The sequence below is a fragment of the Mesoplodon mirus genome (assembly GCF_964341445.2).
Source record: "Mesoplodon mirus genome assembly, chromosome: 9".
In the NCBI taxonomy this organism is placed as follows: Eukaryota; Metazoa; Chordata; class Mammalia; order Artiodactyla; family Ziphiidae; genus Mesoplodon; species Mesoplodon mirus.
Window position 1 is genome coordinate 98116579 of NC_138985.1, and position 17249 is coordinate 98133827.

The following is a 17249-nucleotide window of genomic DNA, read 5'->3' on the forward strand; positions in this document are numbered from 1 at the left end:
CCATTACTCCGTGATTCAAAAGAATTCCAGGTAGGTCAGTCCTTTGATTACCCCCTAAAACACATTACCTGTGTTTCCAGCTGGTCAAATAACTACTGAAAACGTATGTCTACTACCCAGACATAAAAAAGTACACTGAATAAAAAGATAAGTCTTCAAAAATAGATTTCTAAAAAATTCTTTCAAACGAATAAAAACAGCAAACACGTATCCAGGGCTTACTATATGCCAAACACTATTCCATGCACTTTATATACATTAACTCATTTATTCCACACAACAATCTTAATAGCTGTATTCTACAAATGAGGAAGCTGAGGTCCAGACAGCATAAGGTAACTTGCCCTAGGTCTGACAAGAAGTGGCAGGAGTAAGATTCAAGCTCAGGCAGTCTGGTTCCATACTAAACTGCATGCTCCCAGCAGAAGCCATAAATAAAAATAGGGGGAATTGGGCTTCCCTGGTGGTGCAGTGGTTGCGAGTCTGCCTGCCGATGCTAGGGGACACAGGTTCATGCCCCAGTCCGGGAAGATCCCACATGCCGCGGAGCGGCTGGGCCTGTGAGCCATGGCCCTGAGCCTGCGCGTCCGGAGCCTGTGCTCCGCAATGGGAGAGGCTACAACAGTGAGAGGCCCGCGTACAGCAAAAAAAAAAAAAAAAAAAAAAATAGGGGGAATTGAAAGGGCTGGCAAGGAAACCTACAGACCAATGAAAACTATGTTCAACTATAAAAAAAATCATTTAAGTTAGCCTGTTACTCCAAGAGCAATATTTCCTTTAATATAATGTCAAGTTTTAAAAATTACAGAATTTAGTAGTATATAATAAAAAGCACAATCTGTAAACACAAACACATCATATATTATTCAGAGTTCTCCAAAGCTGCTGAAAACATTTGCTAGGCATGACAAAAAAATAGAGGGCAACACATGACTAACAAATGTTCTTTTGTTAGCACAGCTATATTAAAGTATTTTACTGTCATACTTGTTTTCATTAGGATCAAACAGATTTGAATACAGTACAGGGATTAACTACCTTAAAAAAGACTACTAGCTTTACTTTTTAGAAGCAAAGTTCACGTCTAGGACTAGGTCCAGGACAACAGAAAAGCTTTTAGTAGAAGCAAGAAATTCCAAGAAATTACCACGAAGCATCTAACATCAGTACCCTTCAACCTATCACCAACTCTATTGCTAAAGGACATTTAAAAAGATTTCTAAGTATTAATTTAGTAAATTCATGAAACTACTTTATAACTGATTACATAAAATTAAAAATGAAAGGAAGAGGTTCTTCTATAAAACAATCTTAGAATAACCTTATGCCAATACATGAGCAAAATGAGGAGTATCACACATATCATTTTCTTCTCTTTCCCATTTTCCCCTTCCTTCTGGCAGATTAAAGACACAAAAATGGTCAGATTTTGAGCTAGAGATGTTAAAATGCACAAGCCTGGACAGGGATGCTAGTCTGACTTAGAAAAGGCTAAAGTCTGTAGCCTTCCCAACTAGAAGCCTAACTTAGAAAAGAAAACCTAAGGTATGTAGCCAAAGGCAGCAAAGGAGCCAGTGCCATCAATGCCTTAGGCAAAAATGCACCGTGGTCATTATTAGAATTTGAAGTGTTTCACTGTATTTTCTGCCTCTCCTCCCTTTTCCTAGGTTTGAAATGCACCTGCCCTCCCAGCTACCCAAGACACCCCAAAGCCACTCACACAAAAAGGGCTCCCTCCCAAGAATTTCATAAATAAAACTATGCAAAATACTAATAATTTGAGGTTAATTCAAGTTGTTAAAATCTGGGAGAGATTTTTGGAGCATGGAACCATTTTCTCCTCTCCCCTCCACCACCCACTGTGACACTTTTAAGTGGCTCTACACTTAAGGCATTAAATTAAAAGTTCTTGGGGAAAAGAATGGATTGGCAGCTACCACTGAAAATATTCTCAAATACTAAGGTTCTCCTATACTGCATATTTGATATTTACTTCCTTCCCACATACACTGGGTGGTAATGAGAAAGAAGCATAATCCTCCTCAAGATTCTCCTGCACAAAGGCGATAGCAATTCAATCTTAAATCCACAATTAAAATATTAAAGGCTCTGTTAAAACATACCCAAGCAGAAGGCAATAGCCTTCTATTCCAGTGACCATATTCGATAGTACGCATAACCCGCTAAATAAAGAAGGAAAAAAATGTCAAAAATAGTTCTGTCACATCACCAGGATTAAGGAGGTTTAGGATGGAGGGAACATCCATGAAAAACACGTATTTCCCAACAATGCACTATATTGCATCATTATCTTTATCCTTATTAATATTTCCCAAGTACCCAAAAGGTCCATGGCATTATTGTAGGTTATACCTTTTATAATAATAGGAAAGAAAATGATTGGTAAATTAAGGTAAATTAAATTTTGAAGCTGTAAGCACCTAAGCTTGAGATGTTTTCAGACTCAACTATGAGAATTCTTGAGATTCACATGCTAAATATTGTAGAAAGGGAATACATGTGATACTGAGGGAAGCAGGAAGAGAACAATGGCAATACAGTATTATTCATCTACTATTTACACAGCCAGAAGCAAGAAATCTACTTTTCCCCTGCTGCTTTAAGATAACAAATGAAATTATCCTTCACAAAACAAAGCAAGCATGCTATCCAGAAATACACAATAGATGAAGAAAGTTGGTTTAATGAAGAGTGAACAAAGCAAAACAAAGAAAAGAATAACTTCAAGGGTCTGAGAACTTAAAAACATTTTCAAATAAAATGAATATGGCTGTTGTGTAACCAGATCTGTTTTTTACAATACCTTTGCAAAACAAGGTATATCAAAATAAATCAAAGAATAAACTTTCACTTAATAATGTCCCTACATTCTTCTTTGGCCTGCTGACCTATCCTTATCCATCCTTAAAGGAGTTGGGGCTGACAATATTAGTGCCCTATTCATCAGAATTTTATGCCATTCCTTCTGCGTTAATCAGATCATTATTCAACTTTAAAGCTATCCAGTAATATACACTGGTTACAAGCTGTTCAAATATACATTTCCTAATACTTCTTCTGAACTCTTACATACATAAGAAGCAGATGAGGCATCAATGTCCCTTTTACAAATGAAATATGTTCCACCTCATTATCATGTAATAAAGATTTTCTTTATTTTCCAAACTCCCAGTGAATACATATCTAACATTATTTGAAAACACTGGTAGCTGTTTTCTGCTGAATTTTCTTGAGATTGTTATTTGAGTAATCATACATCACTTCCTTTTCAAAAGCTGGGCTTGGATAACAAATTGCAGTTTACTATCAAAGACAAATACACATTTCTTCAGTCCTCTATTCTCCAAAACCTTGTTGTCATTTCTGGATATAAGGACTGAAGAGAAGATGGAATCAATTAGGTGCCAAATCGGGTAGAATATCCACACCAACATCTCTCAGGTGGCCCCTTACCTCAGTGGCCTACTCATTAATTTTTCACACTCAACTCAACTGTCAACCCCAAAATATGCTGCACACTACTGAAGAAGGAATCTTTCTAAAGAGTACTTTCGTCATGTCATCTCCTGCCCCCAACTACTGGCTCCTTACCGTAGCTGATCAGATTCAACCTGACACTGAATACACCTCATAATCTAGCCCTACTCTAGCATACTAATTTCTCTGACACCATTCTCAGAAACTAACACCTTATTCTACTGAGATCAGACTCCTTACACCTCTCTCACATCATGCTGGTCCCCACCAAGTGTTTGATCCTGCTTCCAAGCCCCACATGGAACGTATGGAATGTTCTCCTTCTGAAGATGATCTGCCTATGCAGACAGTACATATTCTTTATTTAAGTCCCACTTTCTCAAGGAAGCCCTACTCCTAGATAACCCTATACTAACATAATGGACTCAGACCCATGTATCAAAGCGTTAGTTGTATAATGCTTTGGATAGTGCTAGTTATATTATTATGAAAGTATACCCAACAAGATAATAAACTCTTAGAAGAGGTTGGGCCATTTCCCAAGAAGTAGGTCTATATTAAGTACTTAAAGACTATTTGACAAATTGATTCAATAATCCTGATTTTTTTAAAAAATCAAGGATATTATACGTCAAAAAGAGTTCTAGTACAAATGAAATAATTGTGATGACGAGGATTTGCTTCAAAATAATCCAGGTCAGGGCTTCCCTGGTGGCACAGTGGTTGGGGGTCTGCCTGCCGATGCAGGGGACGCGGGTTCGTGCCCCGGTCCGGGAAGATCCCACATGACGCAGAGAGGCTGGCCCGTGGGCCATGGCTGCTGGGCCTGCGCGTCTGGAGCCTGTGCTCCGCGGTGGGGGAGGCCGCAACAGTGAGAGGCCCTCATACCGCAAAAAACAAACAAAAAACAACAACAAAATAATCCAGGTCAAAGAGTAGGGGGACAAGGAGTAAACTAAGTGGGGGCATAGGTAAACCCAGATTGACTATGAGTTGATGATCTTTGAAGTGACACACACATAGAGATTTGTGTCTACTTTTGTTTAAAATTTTTCACGCTAATAAGTCAATTTTTTTAACACTAATAATGTCTTTACTTCATTTTAAATGACAAAAACAAGGCATATCATAACACTTTTCTTTACCCAACAAATATCTAAGTCCCCATTTAAAGTACGAAAAAGAATTCTGGAAAGATCTAATTTGACAGGGAACTTGTATGAGCTAATTCTCAACTAAGAATTAATTTAAAAATTAAAGGAAAAAATCTAATCAAAATGGAGGGGATCTCCATCAAAAGAAAAATTAATCTTACTACCAAAAGCAATACTGCTGAAATTAGAACACTCCCTAACACCATACACAAAAATAAACTCAAAATGGATTAAAGACCTAAATGTAAGGCCAGACACTATAAAACTCTTAGAGGAAAACATAGGCAGAACACTCTATGACATAAATCACAGCAAGATCCTTTTTGACCCACCTCCTAGAGAAATGAAAATAAAAACAAAAATAAACAAATGGGACCTAATCAAACTTAAAAGCTTTTTGCACAGCAAAGGAAACCATAAACAAGACCAAAAGACAACCCTCAGAATGGGAGAAAATATTTGCAAATGAAGCAACTGACAAAGGATTAATCTCCAAAATTTACAAGCAGCTCATGAAGCTCAATAACAAAAAAACAAACAACCCAATCCAAAAATGGGCAGAAGACCTAAATAGACATTTCTCCAAAGATATACAGATTGCCAACAAACACAGGAAAGAATGCTCAACATCATTAATCATTAGAGAAATGCAAATCAAAACTACAATGAGATATCATCTCACACCGGTCTGAATGGCCATCATCAAAAAATCTACAAACAATAAATGCGGAAGAGGGTGTGGAGAAACGGGAAACCTCCTGCACTGTTGGTGGCAATGTAAATTGATACAGCCACTATGGAGAACAGTATAGAGGTTCCTTAAAAAACTAAAAATAGAACTACCATATGACCCAGCAATCCCACTACTGGGCATATACCCAGAGAAAACCATAATTCAAAAAGAGTCATGTACCAAAATGTTCATTGCAGCTCTATTTACAATAGCCAGGACATGGAAGCAACCTAAGTGTCTATCAACAGATGAATGGATAAAGAAGATGTGGCACATATATACAATGGAATATTACTCAGCCATTAAAAGAAATGAAACTGAGTTATTTGTAGTGAGGTGGATGGACCTAGAGTCTGTCATACAGAGTGAAGAAAGTCAGAAAGAGAAAAACAAATACCATATGCTAACACATATATATGGGAGAAAAAAAAAAAAAGGTCATGAAGTACCTAGGGGTAAGACAGGAATAAAGACACAGACCTACTAGAGCATGGACTTGAGGATATGGGGAGGGGGAAGGGTAAGCTGTGACAAAGTGAGAGAGTGGCATGGACATATATACACTACCAAATGTAAGATAGATAGCTAGTGGGAAGCAGCCGCATAGCACAGGGAGATCAGCTAGGTGGTCTGTGACCACCTAGAGGGGTGGGATAGGGAGGGTGGGAGGGAGGGAGATGCAAGAGGGAAGAGATATGGGAACATATGTATATGTATAACTGATTCACTTTGTTATAAAGCAGAAACTAGCACACCATTGTAAAGCAATTATACTCCAATAAAGATGCTAAAAAAAAAGCAATACTGCTTATATTTCAAATTTTCATTCAATTACAGCATTCACAAAAGGGTCCACCCAAACAATAGCTGAAAATCACGAAACATTGTTAAAAAAAAAAAAAAGGCATAATATGAAAGGCAGAAAATAAAAAGAAAAAAAGTTGCTAAAATCAATGTTCAATAACCCAAATCAGCCAATGTTATTTCAAGAAATTCATTATCTGAAGACACCAATTGCCCTTAACAGGGATTGAATTAGTAGGTTCTTAAATAATCAGGAAAATTAGCCCTTCCTCTTTATTCTGAGAACTGAAAAATATGCTTAAGAAATTTCAGATATTTGGCTTAATGACAACATATAGCTCCACCCCTTTGATATTTCAGTCTATAACTACTCTTCAAAATTCAACCATTATTTCCCTACATCATTGTTCACTAATTCCTTCCAAAAGCAGTGATACAAACATCTACTATCTTTAAATGCTGGCATTTTATTCTTCTAATTACACTGTTTCTTTGCCTTGACTTTTTTTTCCCCCATACTGGTTTTAGGCATATATACAAACCAATCTGATTATTTTGATTTCCCCTTCTCCATATTTTCTCTAAATACTCAAGAGGGGAGGTTTTAGATACCATAACTAAATAACATATTTGATTGTGAACAGATATCTGACATATACAAATAGCAAGCTTTATCCCAATAGCAATACATCATCTGCCCATCACCCAATGCAATTAAAGTTTAAAACAGGACAACTCTCTTGTATAAACAGAGTTTAGAAAGAATGAAACCATCCTCACAAATAAACTCCTTAGGAAAAAAATAAACTCATACTCAAATTGCCTTGTACTTGCCCTATCTTTAAAGTTTCATTTTCCTAGCAAGTAAAAGTAATCATCTTCTTTTTAGTAGCATGTAATTTCTCTCTTATAGTAAAAGAAAAACTGTTACGGGAAGGCTAATCTAAGGGGCCAAAATAGTGTTGAAATTTTCTCTTCTATAAACTACTTTCTGATTAAAAAATAAAAGAATCATGCTACAAAAAAGAAATGTGACAAAACCCATTGGATTAATATTACTACACGTGAAAAAGTTAACATTTACTACACAATCTTTTCTAATAAAGAAGGCCACATAAATATCAGATTAAAAACAATTCTGAAAAAAGTTTTTTCAGAAAACCACTAAATATAGGATTAACAGTCCCACTATCTTCTTTCATTGCATCACTAAATAAGTGAGTAAATTATGCCATCTTTTTAATTTGTGTACTCTCAACTTTTGAGAAAAAAATATTACTCTCTTTAAAATATCAGTGGCATTGACACATTTTATATAAGAATGGGCATTTGCAGATTTTTCCTAATATCTCTCAGGTAACACAAAATTTTTTAAATCTCAAAATGTGTTAACAAGTTTTATCCAATACATGCTATTCCAGTGGGATGAAAACCATTTACAAGTTCCACTTAGATTAAGAAATCCTTTGAGAAAAGTATGTAGTACATTCTAGTTATACTATTTCTAGAGCCCTAAAAATCTCTATAACCTATTTCCCTACTGTTTTTCTTTAGAACTAACTGAGATGAATGTAACTTCCTTCACAAAAAGTCAAGACAGTACTATACTTAATGACAGAAAGCTAACTGAATTTTCAGCAGAGGTTTAAGTTTTCACAAACTAAAACTTTCTATTTCACTTGAATGGTCTATAAAAATAATAACATTGGGCTTCCCTAGTGGCACAGTGGTTAAGAATCCGCCTGCCAATGCAGGGGACACGGGTTTGAGCCCTGGTCCAGCAAGATCCCATATGCTGGGGAACAACTAAGCCTGTGCACCACAGCTACTGAGCCTGCGCTCTAGAGCCCGCAAGCCACAACTACTGAAGCCCATGTGCCTGGAGCCCGTGTTTCACGACCAGAGAAGCCACTGCAACGAGAGGCCCACGCACCGCAATGAAGAGTAGCCCCCGCTCACCTCAACTAGATAAAGCCTGCATGCAGCAACAGAGACCCAATGCAGCCTAAATAAATAAACAAACAGATAAATAAATGACTTTTAAAAAAAATTAAAAATAATAATAACATTGAGAATAGATTCAATCAAGTGCTATCTGAAGGCATCAAAAAAAGAGGGCTTCCCTGGTGGCACAGGGGTTGAGAGTCCGCCTGCCTATGCAGAGGACACGAGTTCGTGCCTCAGTCCGGGAGGATCCCACATGCCACGGAGCGGCTGGGCCCATGAGCCATGGCCGCTGAGCCTGCGCGTCCGGAGCCTGTGCTCCGCAACGGGAGAGGCCACAGCAGTGAGAGGCCCGCGTACCGCAAAAAAAAAATAAATAAATAAAATAAAATAAATTTAAAAAAAAAGAAAAAGAAACTTTTTTTTTAATGAAGAGTGTAGCTTAACCTTAAAGCAGGAGTAGCGAAGGAGAGAAAGGAAAGATTTCTAAAATCATAGTGCTTAAACTGAGAAGATATTTTTTCATTATATCGATACATATAACATCACTTTAAAATAAAACTCCCCTAATGCAAGGAGTTCATCCTTAAGCAATGCCCTCTTTCTTTTACAAAGTAACAAACTGCAAGTTATCACTAGTGCTCCAATCAGGCTGAAGTTGAAGGGCATTACAAAACAATTTTTCTGTATTTTGCCATTTGATTATAACTGTCTCATCCTAATAAAATTAAAGATTTGTCTATGGAACTTTATGAAAACAAATTTCATAACAAGTCAACCTTAAGTAACTCATGTTCAAAAGCCCTCCTGTAGAAATAATCTATTCAATTGAAGAATTCAACTACTGAAACTGGCAGAAAGTATTCCAAACTATCCAAAAAAAAGAACCCCACGAAATTATGAAGCTACAATACTCAAAATGTTACATCTAAGAAGTTAAACCACACGGGCTTCCCTGGTGGCGCACTGATTAAGAATCCGCCTGCCAATGCAGGGGATACGGGTTCGAGCTCTAGTCCGGGAATAGCCCACATGCCGCGGAGCAACAAAGCCCGTGCGCCGCAACTACTGAGCCTGCGCTCTAGAGCCCGCGAGCCACAACTACTGAAGCCCGTGCGCCTAGACCCCGTGCTCGGCAACAAGAGAAGCCACTGCAATGAGAAGCCCACGCACCGCAACTAAGAGTAGCCCCCACTCACGGTAACTAGAGAAAGCCCACGTGCAGCAACGAAGACCCCAACACAGCCAAAAATAAATAAATAAATTTATAAAAATTTTAAAAAGTTAAACCATACAAAAATACTTTGAACTCTCAGCTCTGTATTTCCTATCAAAATGTCAAAGAACTTTAGATATCTTCTTCAGATGTGTTAAAGATTCCAAAGTAAATTCATTTTGACTTCACAGTGCTGAAACTAAGAATTTGACGATGGCAGGAGAAAAACTATAGAGTGGAGAAAATTACTTGAGAATGCTTTTATTGAAGCAAAATATCTTTACAAAACAAAAGATGTATTAAAATCATTTACCCTCTTCTGCCAGACAAACAGTCCTCTCCTAGAACACACTGCTTACAATTCAGCCAAGTATGACTGCCAAGGGTTTCTAAACCCGTGTGTTAGGCTTGTTCAAAGTGGAAAGCTTCTCCACCAGCGTATTACAAAGAAAAATGAAATATATTTTTTGCTTAGAGTTGAAGATCAATTGTATTAAATATATTCCTACTGATAAACTAAAAGTAAGTAATAATTTTTTTTAAAAAACCTCAGGTCATAACTTAGGACAAGGTTTGCTATATAAATTGCTTCCAATTCTCAGAAAAGTCGGGATTTATTTAGTTTCCCCAAGTTGTGGCTTAAGTGGCTGAAAGGAAAAATGAAGTTTATAAACAGCTTTCCTAACCTCGGTTTACATTTGATGAAACAGACCATTTATCACAATCAAGTGAATATAATGTCAAATGTAAGATTCCATCAAGTATTACAGATAAAATCTGTAAAAAAAAATCACAATTATGCAGTAACATCCAAAAGTGATTTAATGGGCAACTATATGTATTTATATTTACACTTGAGGTATTATTACTTTTGCAAATAAGAGGTATATTGCTGCATGAGATTGCTACTATGACTTAATATTTTTACATATATCTTAAGAACACAATGTCTTATTTATGTTTAAATTTGAGATGTATGTATCTGATCTATGTAATCCTGTTTGGTTTTCTGGTAATTCTTTACTTCACAGTAGTGTGATTATAGCAAAATCTCCTTCTTCACAAAACAGACATCATAAGCCACCATTGGCTTCTAGTTTTCTGCTTTTTAATGTAAATAATAATGACACTGAGTGTTACCAAATGCATTTATGTGCACAGCTTTGTCATTTCTTTCCCAGCCCCCTTCTTTTCTATGGAAAAAATGAGATTTAGTTTTGAAAAAAAAAATCGATTTTTCTTTTGCTTATAGACCTAATGGTTTTCAAGAGAAGACAATTTATTCAGATACCTACCATTCTAGATATGTTAAAAGAAAGAACTTCCCAAATCCAAAAATATCAAGTCAGTCAGATATTAGCTGGAGAGGAAATTTCCACTCAAACTATAAATAAAATGTCATCAATTAAGCTGAACATCAATAAAACGGAGTCAATAATCAATTCTCAATTTGGAAGGAATCTGTAACCCACATATAACCTGCATATAATCAGAACACCACTTATATTTGCTTGTGGAGCTCACAGATGAATTTGGTTGTGTGCCAGATTTATCTTATTTTTAAACGCCCAGGCTAGTATTTGTTGGTATAATCAGAGCCCACATTAAGTATCCTGGGGAGACTCAATTCAGAAGAATGATTGGTAGCATGGAGAAACCGGTCCAAAATGGGGGAAAAAAAAAAAAAAAAAAACACGTCCCAACAGAGCGAATAATCCACAAATAGATCACTGAAAGCAAAACGAAGACGCTCCTCTCCGGAGTAGCCCGAATAAATGAGCTTCACTCAAAATGTTTAACAGTATCCTACCTCACTTCATTCACTTCCCAACTTCCTTGACTTTTCAGGGGCCAACACGGGGCATCCCTTTTTTTCTGGAAGTGTATGTTGAAAGAATCTGTATAGGAAAGAGGGAAGGAACGGACAATACCCAAGAACGCTGTGAAACAGGTGGGTCAGAACGAGCAGCAGCATAATCTAGATACTTAAGGGGCAGCTTTAAAATGACAGATGTGGTTAAAGGAAAGACTGAAAATCGGAAGAAGCTCTAGGGTACCAGATAGGCTGGGGACTAATGGCAAGCACCAGGGGGGAGCAAAGGCTAACTCCACAGTGGTAGCAGCGGAGCAAAAAACAAGCGGCAGGACGAGTGGGCAACGAGCAGTGGGATTAATGAGCACCACGGGTCAGAGTGGAAGTGATGGCTTCGGTCTTGGGAGACGGGAGCCACTGGGGAAGGACGTCAGAGAGGGGCAAGGGGGTTGGGAAAATAGGGAGTCCTGAGACCTAAGATTCCTGCCCCTACAAAAACGTAGGGGAGAGCACTGAAGACGAGCAGCCGCCTCGGCTGCCCAATTGAAGAGATTTTTGAAGCAGTCGAGGCTCGCCGCCGCGCAGCCTTCTGCCCCGCTCCCTTTTCCCGGCGGTAACTGCTGTGGCGTAGAGGGGAGAGGGAGGAAGAGGAGAAGGAGGAGGAGGAAGACCGAGAAGGAGGCTGAAGATGAGGCGGGGGGTGGGGAGAAAGGGGGGTGCGGCCTGCACAGTCCCAGCGAAGCCTCCGCTCTCTCGTAGCCGGCAAGCACCGGGTTTCCCCTAAGCCCAGCCCCGCACAGACTCACCCGCCTGCCTTGCCTCGCTTTCCCCTTATCCGACTCCACGCGTTGCCGCGTCCTCACAAGAGACCACTGAACGAGTGTCGGGGAAAAAACTCTTCAGAAACGGGCCTGATTGCTTCAGCGAGTCCGACCTTTACGGCTGAGACAGAGACTCTCAGCTTTCGGTGGGTTCCACAGCCAGACGGGCCACCATCTTACATTAGGGTAAGACTCCTCCGGCCTCCGGTGCGCAGGCGCACGCCGATCCGGCAGGGAGGGGCGGGGGAGGGGCGGGAGAAGCGGCGGGGGTCGCTCCTGCAGCATCCTGGGAGTTGTAGTCCTCGGTGGGTAACAGCCCAGAGGCAAGCCGGGAGTTGATGTTCTCACTCCGAGGGCGGATGGGATCGCCCACTTCACGTGCCTGTTACACTATTGCCTTTCTTCGTGTTTTGCTTCCTTCTTGACCCGCGTGTGCTGCTCCGCTGTCATTTGGTCGGCGGCCTTCGTTAGCGGTTCCGTTTCCTCGGTGTTTGCTCAAATATGGGAAACCAAAACTCGGGGCGGGCGTAACCAATTTTGGGGGAACCGAGACCGTTCTCTGCTCTGCCCACCATGGGTATTAAAGAGGGCGGGGTACAGGCAGGTTGGAGGTAGGAGGAGCGCGGGATTTGATCTAGAGTGGGAATTGGATACTGAATTGGCGTTTGTTTGCGAAAAGTGTTAACTCGTTGCCCCTGTTTGCGCGTTTTGGAGTCACCACCCTTGATCCAGTCCTCACCATTAATCTCCAGTGAAGAGATATCCTAAATTGTCCTTTACAGAAGTACAAGAGAAGGGAAGACCCACGCGTTTACAAAAATGTGTTTCTAATGATATAAACTTGAGAACAGTATACGGACTTTGCAAATTTTTAGTTCGATTTCCAGCCTGCACAGCTCTGTGCGCGGAGTTCACAAGCCCTTCACACATCAATACATCCCAACGAATATAAGAACGCATTCGCAATTTCTACGAGCGCCGAGGAGTCCTCAATCTCAAAAATCAGTCACACACATACACAAAAAAATCAGTCAATTTACTGGTCCCTCCCACATGCCTCCTATAATTCTGGTGGAAGTGGCGCTCGACGCAGTCGTTTTTGCTTACTGCGTGTATTCTTCACCCATTCATACAACAAATACTCATTGAGCTCCTCCTGTGTGCCCGGCACTGTTCTATACATGGGGAGGAGACGGTGAGCAAAATAGACAAAATTCCCTGTTCCTATTCTAGGAATTCCTGTGTCTATTCTACTGTGTGTGTTGGGGTGACAGAATAGGGAGAGGAGGCAATTTATAAAACGTATGATTGAAATGCATAGTATATTGTAACTGATGAAAAATTCTAAACAGAAGGAGAATAGGGGAAGGTTGCAGTATAAAATCTGTGAACCTAATCTCATAGTGAGAAGCTTTCATTTCATTTTTTAACAGTACATTAGTTCTTTGTGCTTTACTATCAAGCCTAGAGTCAATTATTTGGTGAAAACTTAAAATATGTAATAAACTCACAATTTACCAAAAATTTGAAATTGTAGAATCATGAGATTATTACCTAGCAAGGAAAGTTGGGAAATCATTTGGATTCACCACCTTTAAACATTAAGTATAGGAGACATGTATTATTTTAATGTGTGTTTTTTACATTACCAATTTTACAGTGAAATGTAAACCAAGTAACTAAAAGAACAAAATAAACAGAATCCTTACCATTATTAAAGATAAGAACCACCGCATTAAGACTGGAAAGGATCTTAATCATCATATCTAATCCATCATCTTATCCTACACACCTTTTTTTAAGAATAGTATCTTTACAATATCTCTTGTATTAGCCTAAAATGAAATTCATGGATAATTTATGAATTTCATCTACATATATGATCTTGTTTTAAATCAAAATAATGTCCTATATATGATATAAAAGTAATTTATAATACAATGATTTGTATTTCAACATATAAATGCTCAAACATGACTATTCTAGAAAATATAATCAAATCTTCATTTGCTGGCACTTATAAATCCCCATGAATGTGAAAGCTCCAAATACCAACTGACACAAGTATGGTGATTGACCACCTCTGGTGACAACGCTAATCTGTCCTCAGTGTCCACTGTAGATGCATTCCTAAAACACTCACTGTTAGAGTTCTGTAATAATTTAAAACAGCTTTGTGTTCATATGCAAAATAGGTCAGGTTTTAGGTACTGATCATATATACAGGTTTCTCACCTGCACTGGGGGCATTTAAAAGTCATGAGGGATGGGCTTCCCTGCGCAGTGGTTAAGAACCTGCCTGCCAATGCAGGGGACACGGGTTTGAGCCCTGGTCTGGGAATATCCCACATGCTGCGGAGCAACTAAGCCTGCGAGCCACAACTACTGAGCCCACGTGCCACAACTACTGATCCTGTGCTCTAGAGCCCGCGAACCACAACTACTGGAGCCCGTGCACCTACAGTCCGAGCTCCACAACAGGAGAAGCCACCACAGTGAGAAGCCCACGCACTGCAACGAAGAGTAGCTCCCGCAACTAGAGGAAGCCCGCACGCAGCAACGAAGACCCAATGCAGCCAAAAATAAATAAATAAATAAATAAATTTTAACTAAATAAATAAATACAAGTATATACATATAATTTCTTATAGATTATTATAACTGGTGATGAGTACTGTGAAGGTGTTTACAAGATGTTATGAGACTGTTTAAGAGGGGAACATAATTTGTTTTCTTTTTTTCTTTTTTTTTATAGTTTGCCTCTCCCAACCCCAAACTCCCAGTCCATCCCTCTCCCTACCCCCCAACACAAGTCCAATCTCCATGTCTGTGAGTCTGTCTCTGCTCTGTAGATAGGTTCATTTGTGCTGTATTCTAGATTCACATATAAGTGATATCATATGGTATTTGTCCCTGTCTTTCTGACTTACTTAGTATGATAATCTCTAGTTGCATCCTTGTTGCTGCAAATGGAATTATTTTGAGGGGAACCTAATTTAGATTGGTGAGCAAGAGGAGGATAGTCAGGGAAGATCTTTACAGGTTAAGAGTAGAAAATATGCAGGGATTATGAATGAGGTGGAAAAAACCTTACTAGAATGCTAGTGTGAGTTATGGTAAGCAAACGGAGGTGGGGTGTAAGGTGGATTAAATAGAGGCAAGGGCCATATCATTCCAGAGCCTTGCAGGCAGCCCATGGTAGGAAATGTGGATCTTCTTCCATGGGAAAAGGAAAGCCTTGAAGGGAAGAGGCATGATCTCATTTACATTTTTAGAAGAACATGCTACTGAATGTTCATCACTGAGGAATTTATCAGATTGTATCAGAATGTTCACCACTGAGGAAGTTATTCATCACTGAGGAAGTTATCTAGATTTTTGTACTTCCATTCTCTGGAATAATACATAGCTATATGAAAAAGAGAAAGGGAAAGAACTATATATTGACCTGGAAGAATGTCCATGACATGTTTATTAGGTAAAGAATAAATAAGTAAATTATAACATGATATATTGTGTATAATGTTACCCATTTTTTTAGAAATAAAAAAGAATCAATCAATGTTTATCTATAACACAGAAAAAAGAATGGGAGAATACGAACACATCAAACATTTAGTGTGTGGTTGCTTACTTTGGGGGACTGCAGTTGGAAAGGGGTGGAGGGAGAATACAACTTTGCCTTTATGAATTGCTATATTGATCTATTATGTGTATGAATTAGTTTTATACATTTAAAAAATAGGTCACTCTGCTGTGTGGTGAATGGATAGGAGTAAAGCAAGAATGCAAATGGAGCAACTAATTAACAGAATATTCTTGGTTCTGATTGTGGTGGCAGTGAAGATAGAAGAGAGGTGATGAGTTCAAGAGATATTTCCTGAGGTTGAAACAATAGGACTTGGTGATGTAATAGATAGGGAGGAGGTGTTCCCATGAATAGCTCTCATGTTTTCTGACTTAAATGGCCTTGTAGATGGTGGCTTCTTTGGTCCAAGGAGAATGATGACTATTAAAATAGCATCTGTAGAGAGAAGAACAGCTTCATCAGAAAAACAACAGCATTTCAGGGAAATAATGATCGCCCATCTGAGACTGGTGAACTCTAAGTCATGCTGATTGTATTTTGCCCAACTTAGTGGTTTTTCTCTAATAACGCTTTTCTGCTTGGGTTCTGCCAAAGAAACAACTTACAGTTTGGCTTATCTAGGCTGGAGAAGGAGAATGAAAACAGGGGTTGTTTCCCATTTTTCCAACCTTCACAAATTATTAATATATGGATATTTTAAATAAATAAAAATTTCAAGTTATATTCTTAGGATATAGTCTCAAGTGTAGGCCTACTGGGCCAAAGGAAATGATCAGTTTTATGATCCTTGTTATGACCAGATTGTTTTAATATTAATGAATATTAATGCCACTTTATATGTGAGGCTTTTTTTCCCAAAAATCCATTTGCTTGGAGTTTTATTGTTATTATTTATCTTTTCTAGTTTTAATTATTTAGTATTTGAGTGCTAAATATTGGGTACATGTAAGTGAGCAAAGCACTAAGCTCCCTCAAAGATCTTAGGGTTTAAAAGAAAACACAGAATATAAGTTAAATAATAAGCAAGTAAAACTGTAATTATTTGTTGGATTAAGAAGGAAAAAGATCAGAGTAATAGATATATCAGGAAAGAACTTACTTTAGACAGCCTCTCTAAAGAGATGACTTAATATGAAATTGGAAGGGATCACCCTTTTAAAGAATGGCCTGTGCTAAGACCCCAATGCAGGAATGAATTTATCATATTCCAGGAATGGAAAGTAACCAGTGAAGTTGTGGCATTCAAAGAGCAGTAGGAGGGGCTTCCCTGGTGGCGCAGTGGTTGAGAGTCCGCCTGCCGATGCAGGGGACACGGGTTCGTGCCTCGGTCCGGGAAGACCTCACATGCCGCGGAGCGTCTGGGCCCGTGAGCCATGGCCGCTGAGCCTGCACGTCCGGAGCCTGTGCTCCGCAACGGGAGAGGCCACAACAGTGAGAGGCCCGCGTACCGCAAAAAAAAAAAAAAAAAAAAAAAAATAGAGAGACACAGTTGAATGGTTTGAAAAAGAGAAGTGACATAATCAATTTGTCTTTTCAAAAGATCAAGGGGGGCAGCCACATGGAGACTGGATCAAAGATGGGTGGCAAATATAGAAGTGGAGAGACCAGTTAGGAAGCGATTGCAAAAGTGCCGCCTGGAGATAATAAATAGTTTAGACTATGGCAGGGCTGGAACTA

General features: G+C 39.0%; 1 protein-coding gene across 7 annotated transcripts in view; it reads right to left on the minus strand.

Annotated features, from left to right (window-relative positions):
- The window catches only part of CNOT4 (CCR4-NOT transcription complex subunit 4), a 142914-nt gene extending 130717 nt beyond the window's left edge, over nucleotides 1–12197 (minus strand). For 4 of the 7 annotated variants that reach the window (XM_082631765.1, XM_082631764.1, XM_082631767.1 and 1 more), the window contains exon 1: nucleotides 11969–12196. The gene's annotated coding sequence lies outside the window, so the exon portion shown is untranslated. Of the gene's footprint in view, nucleotides 1–11159; nucleotides 11248–11968 lie in introns of all 7 variants that reach the window. The other 3 variants (XM_082631763.1, XM_082631761.1, XM_082631762.1) reach the window with 2 other exon arrangements.
- Between the last annotated feature and the right edge of the window lie 5052 nt (nucleotides 12198–17249).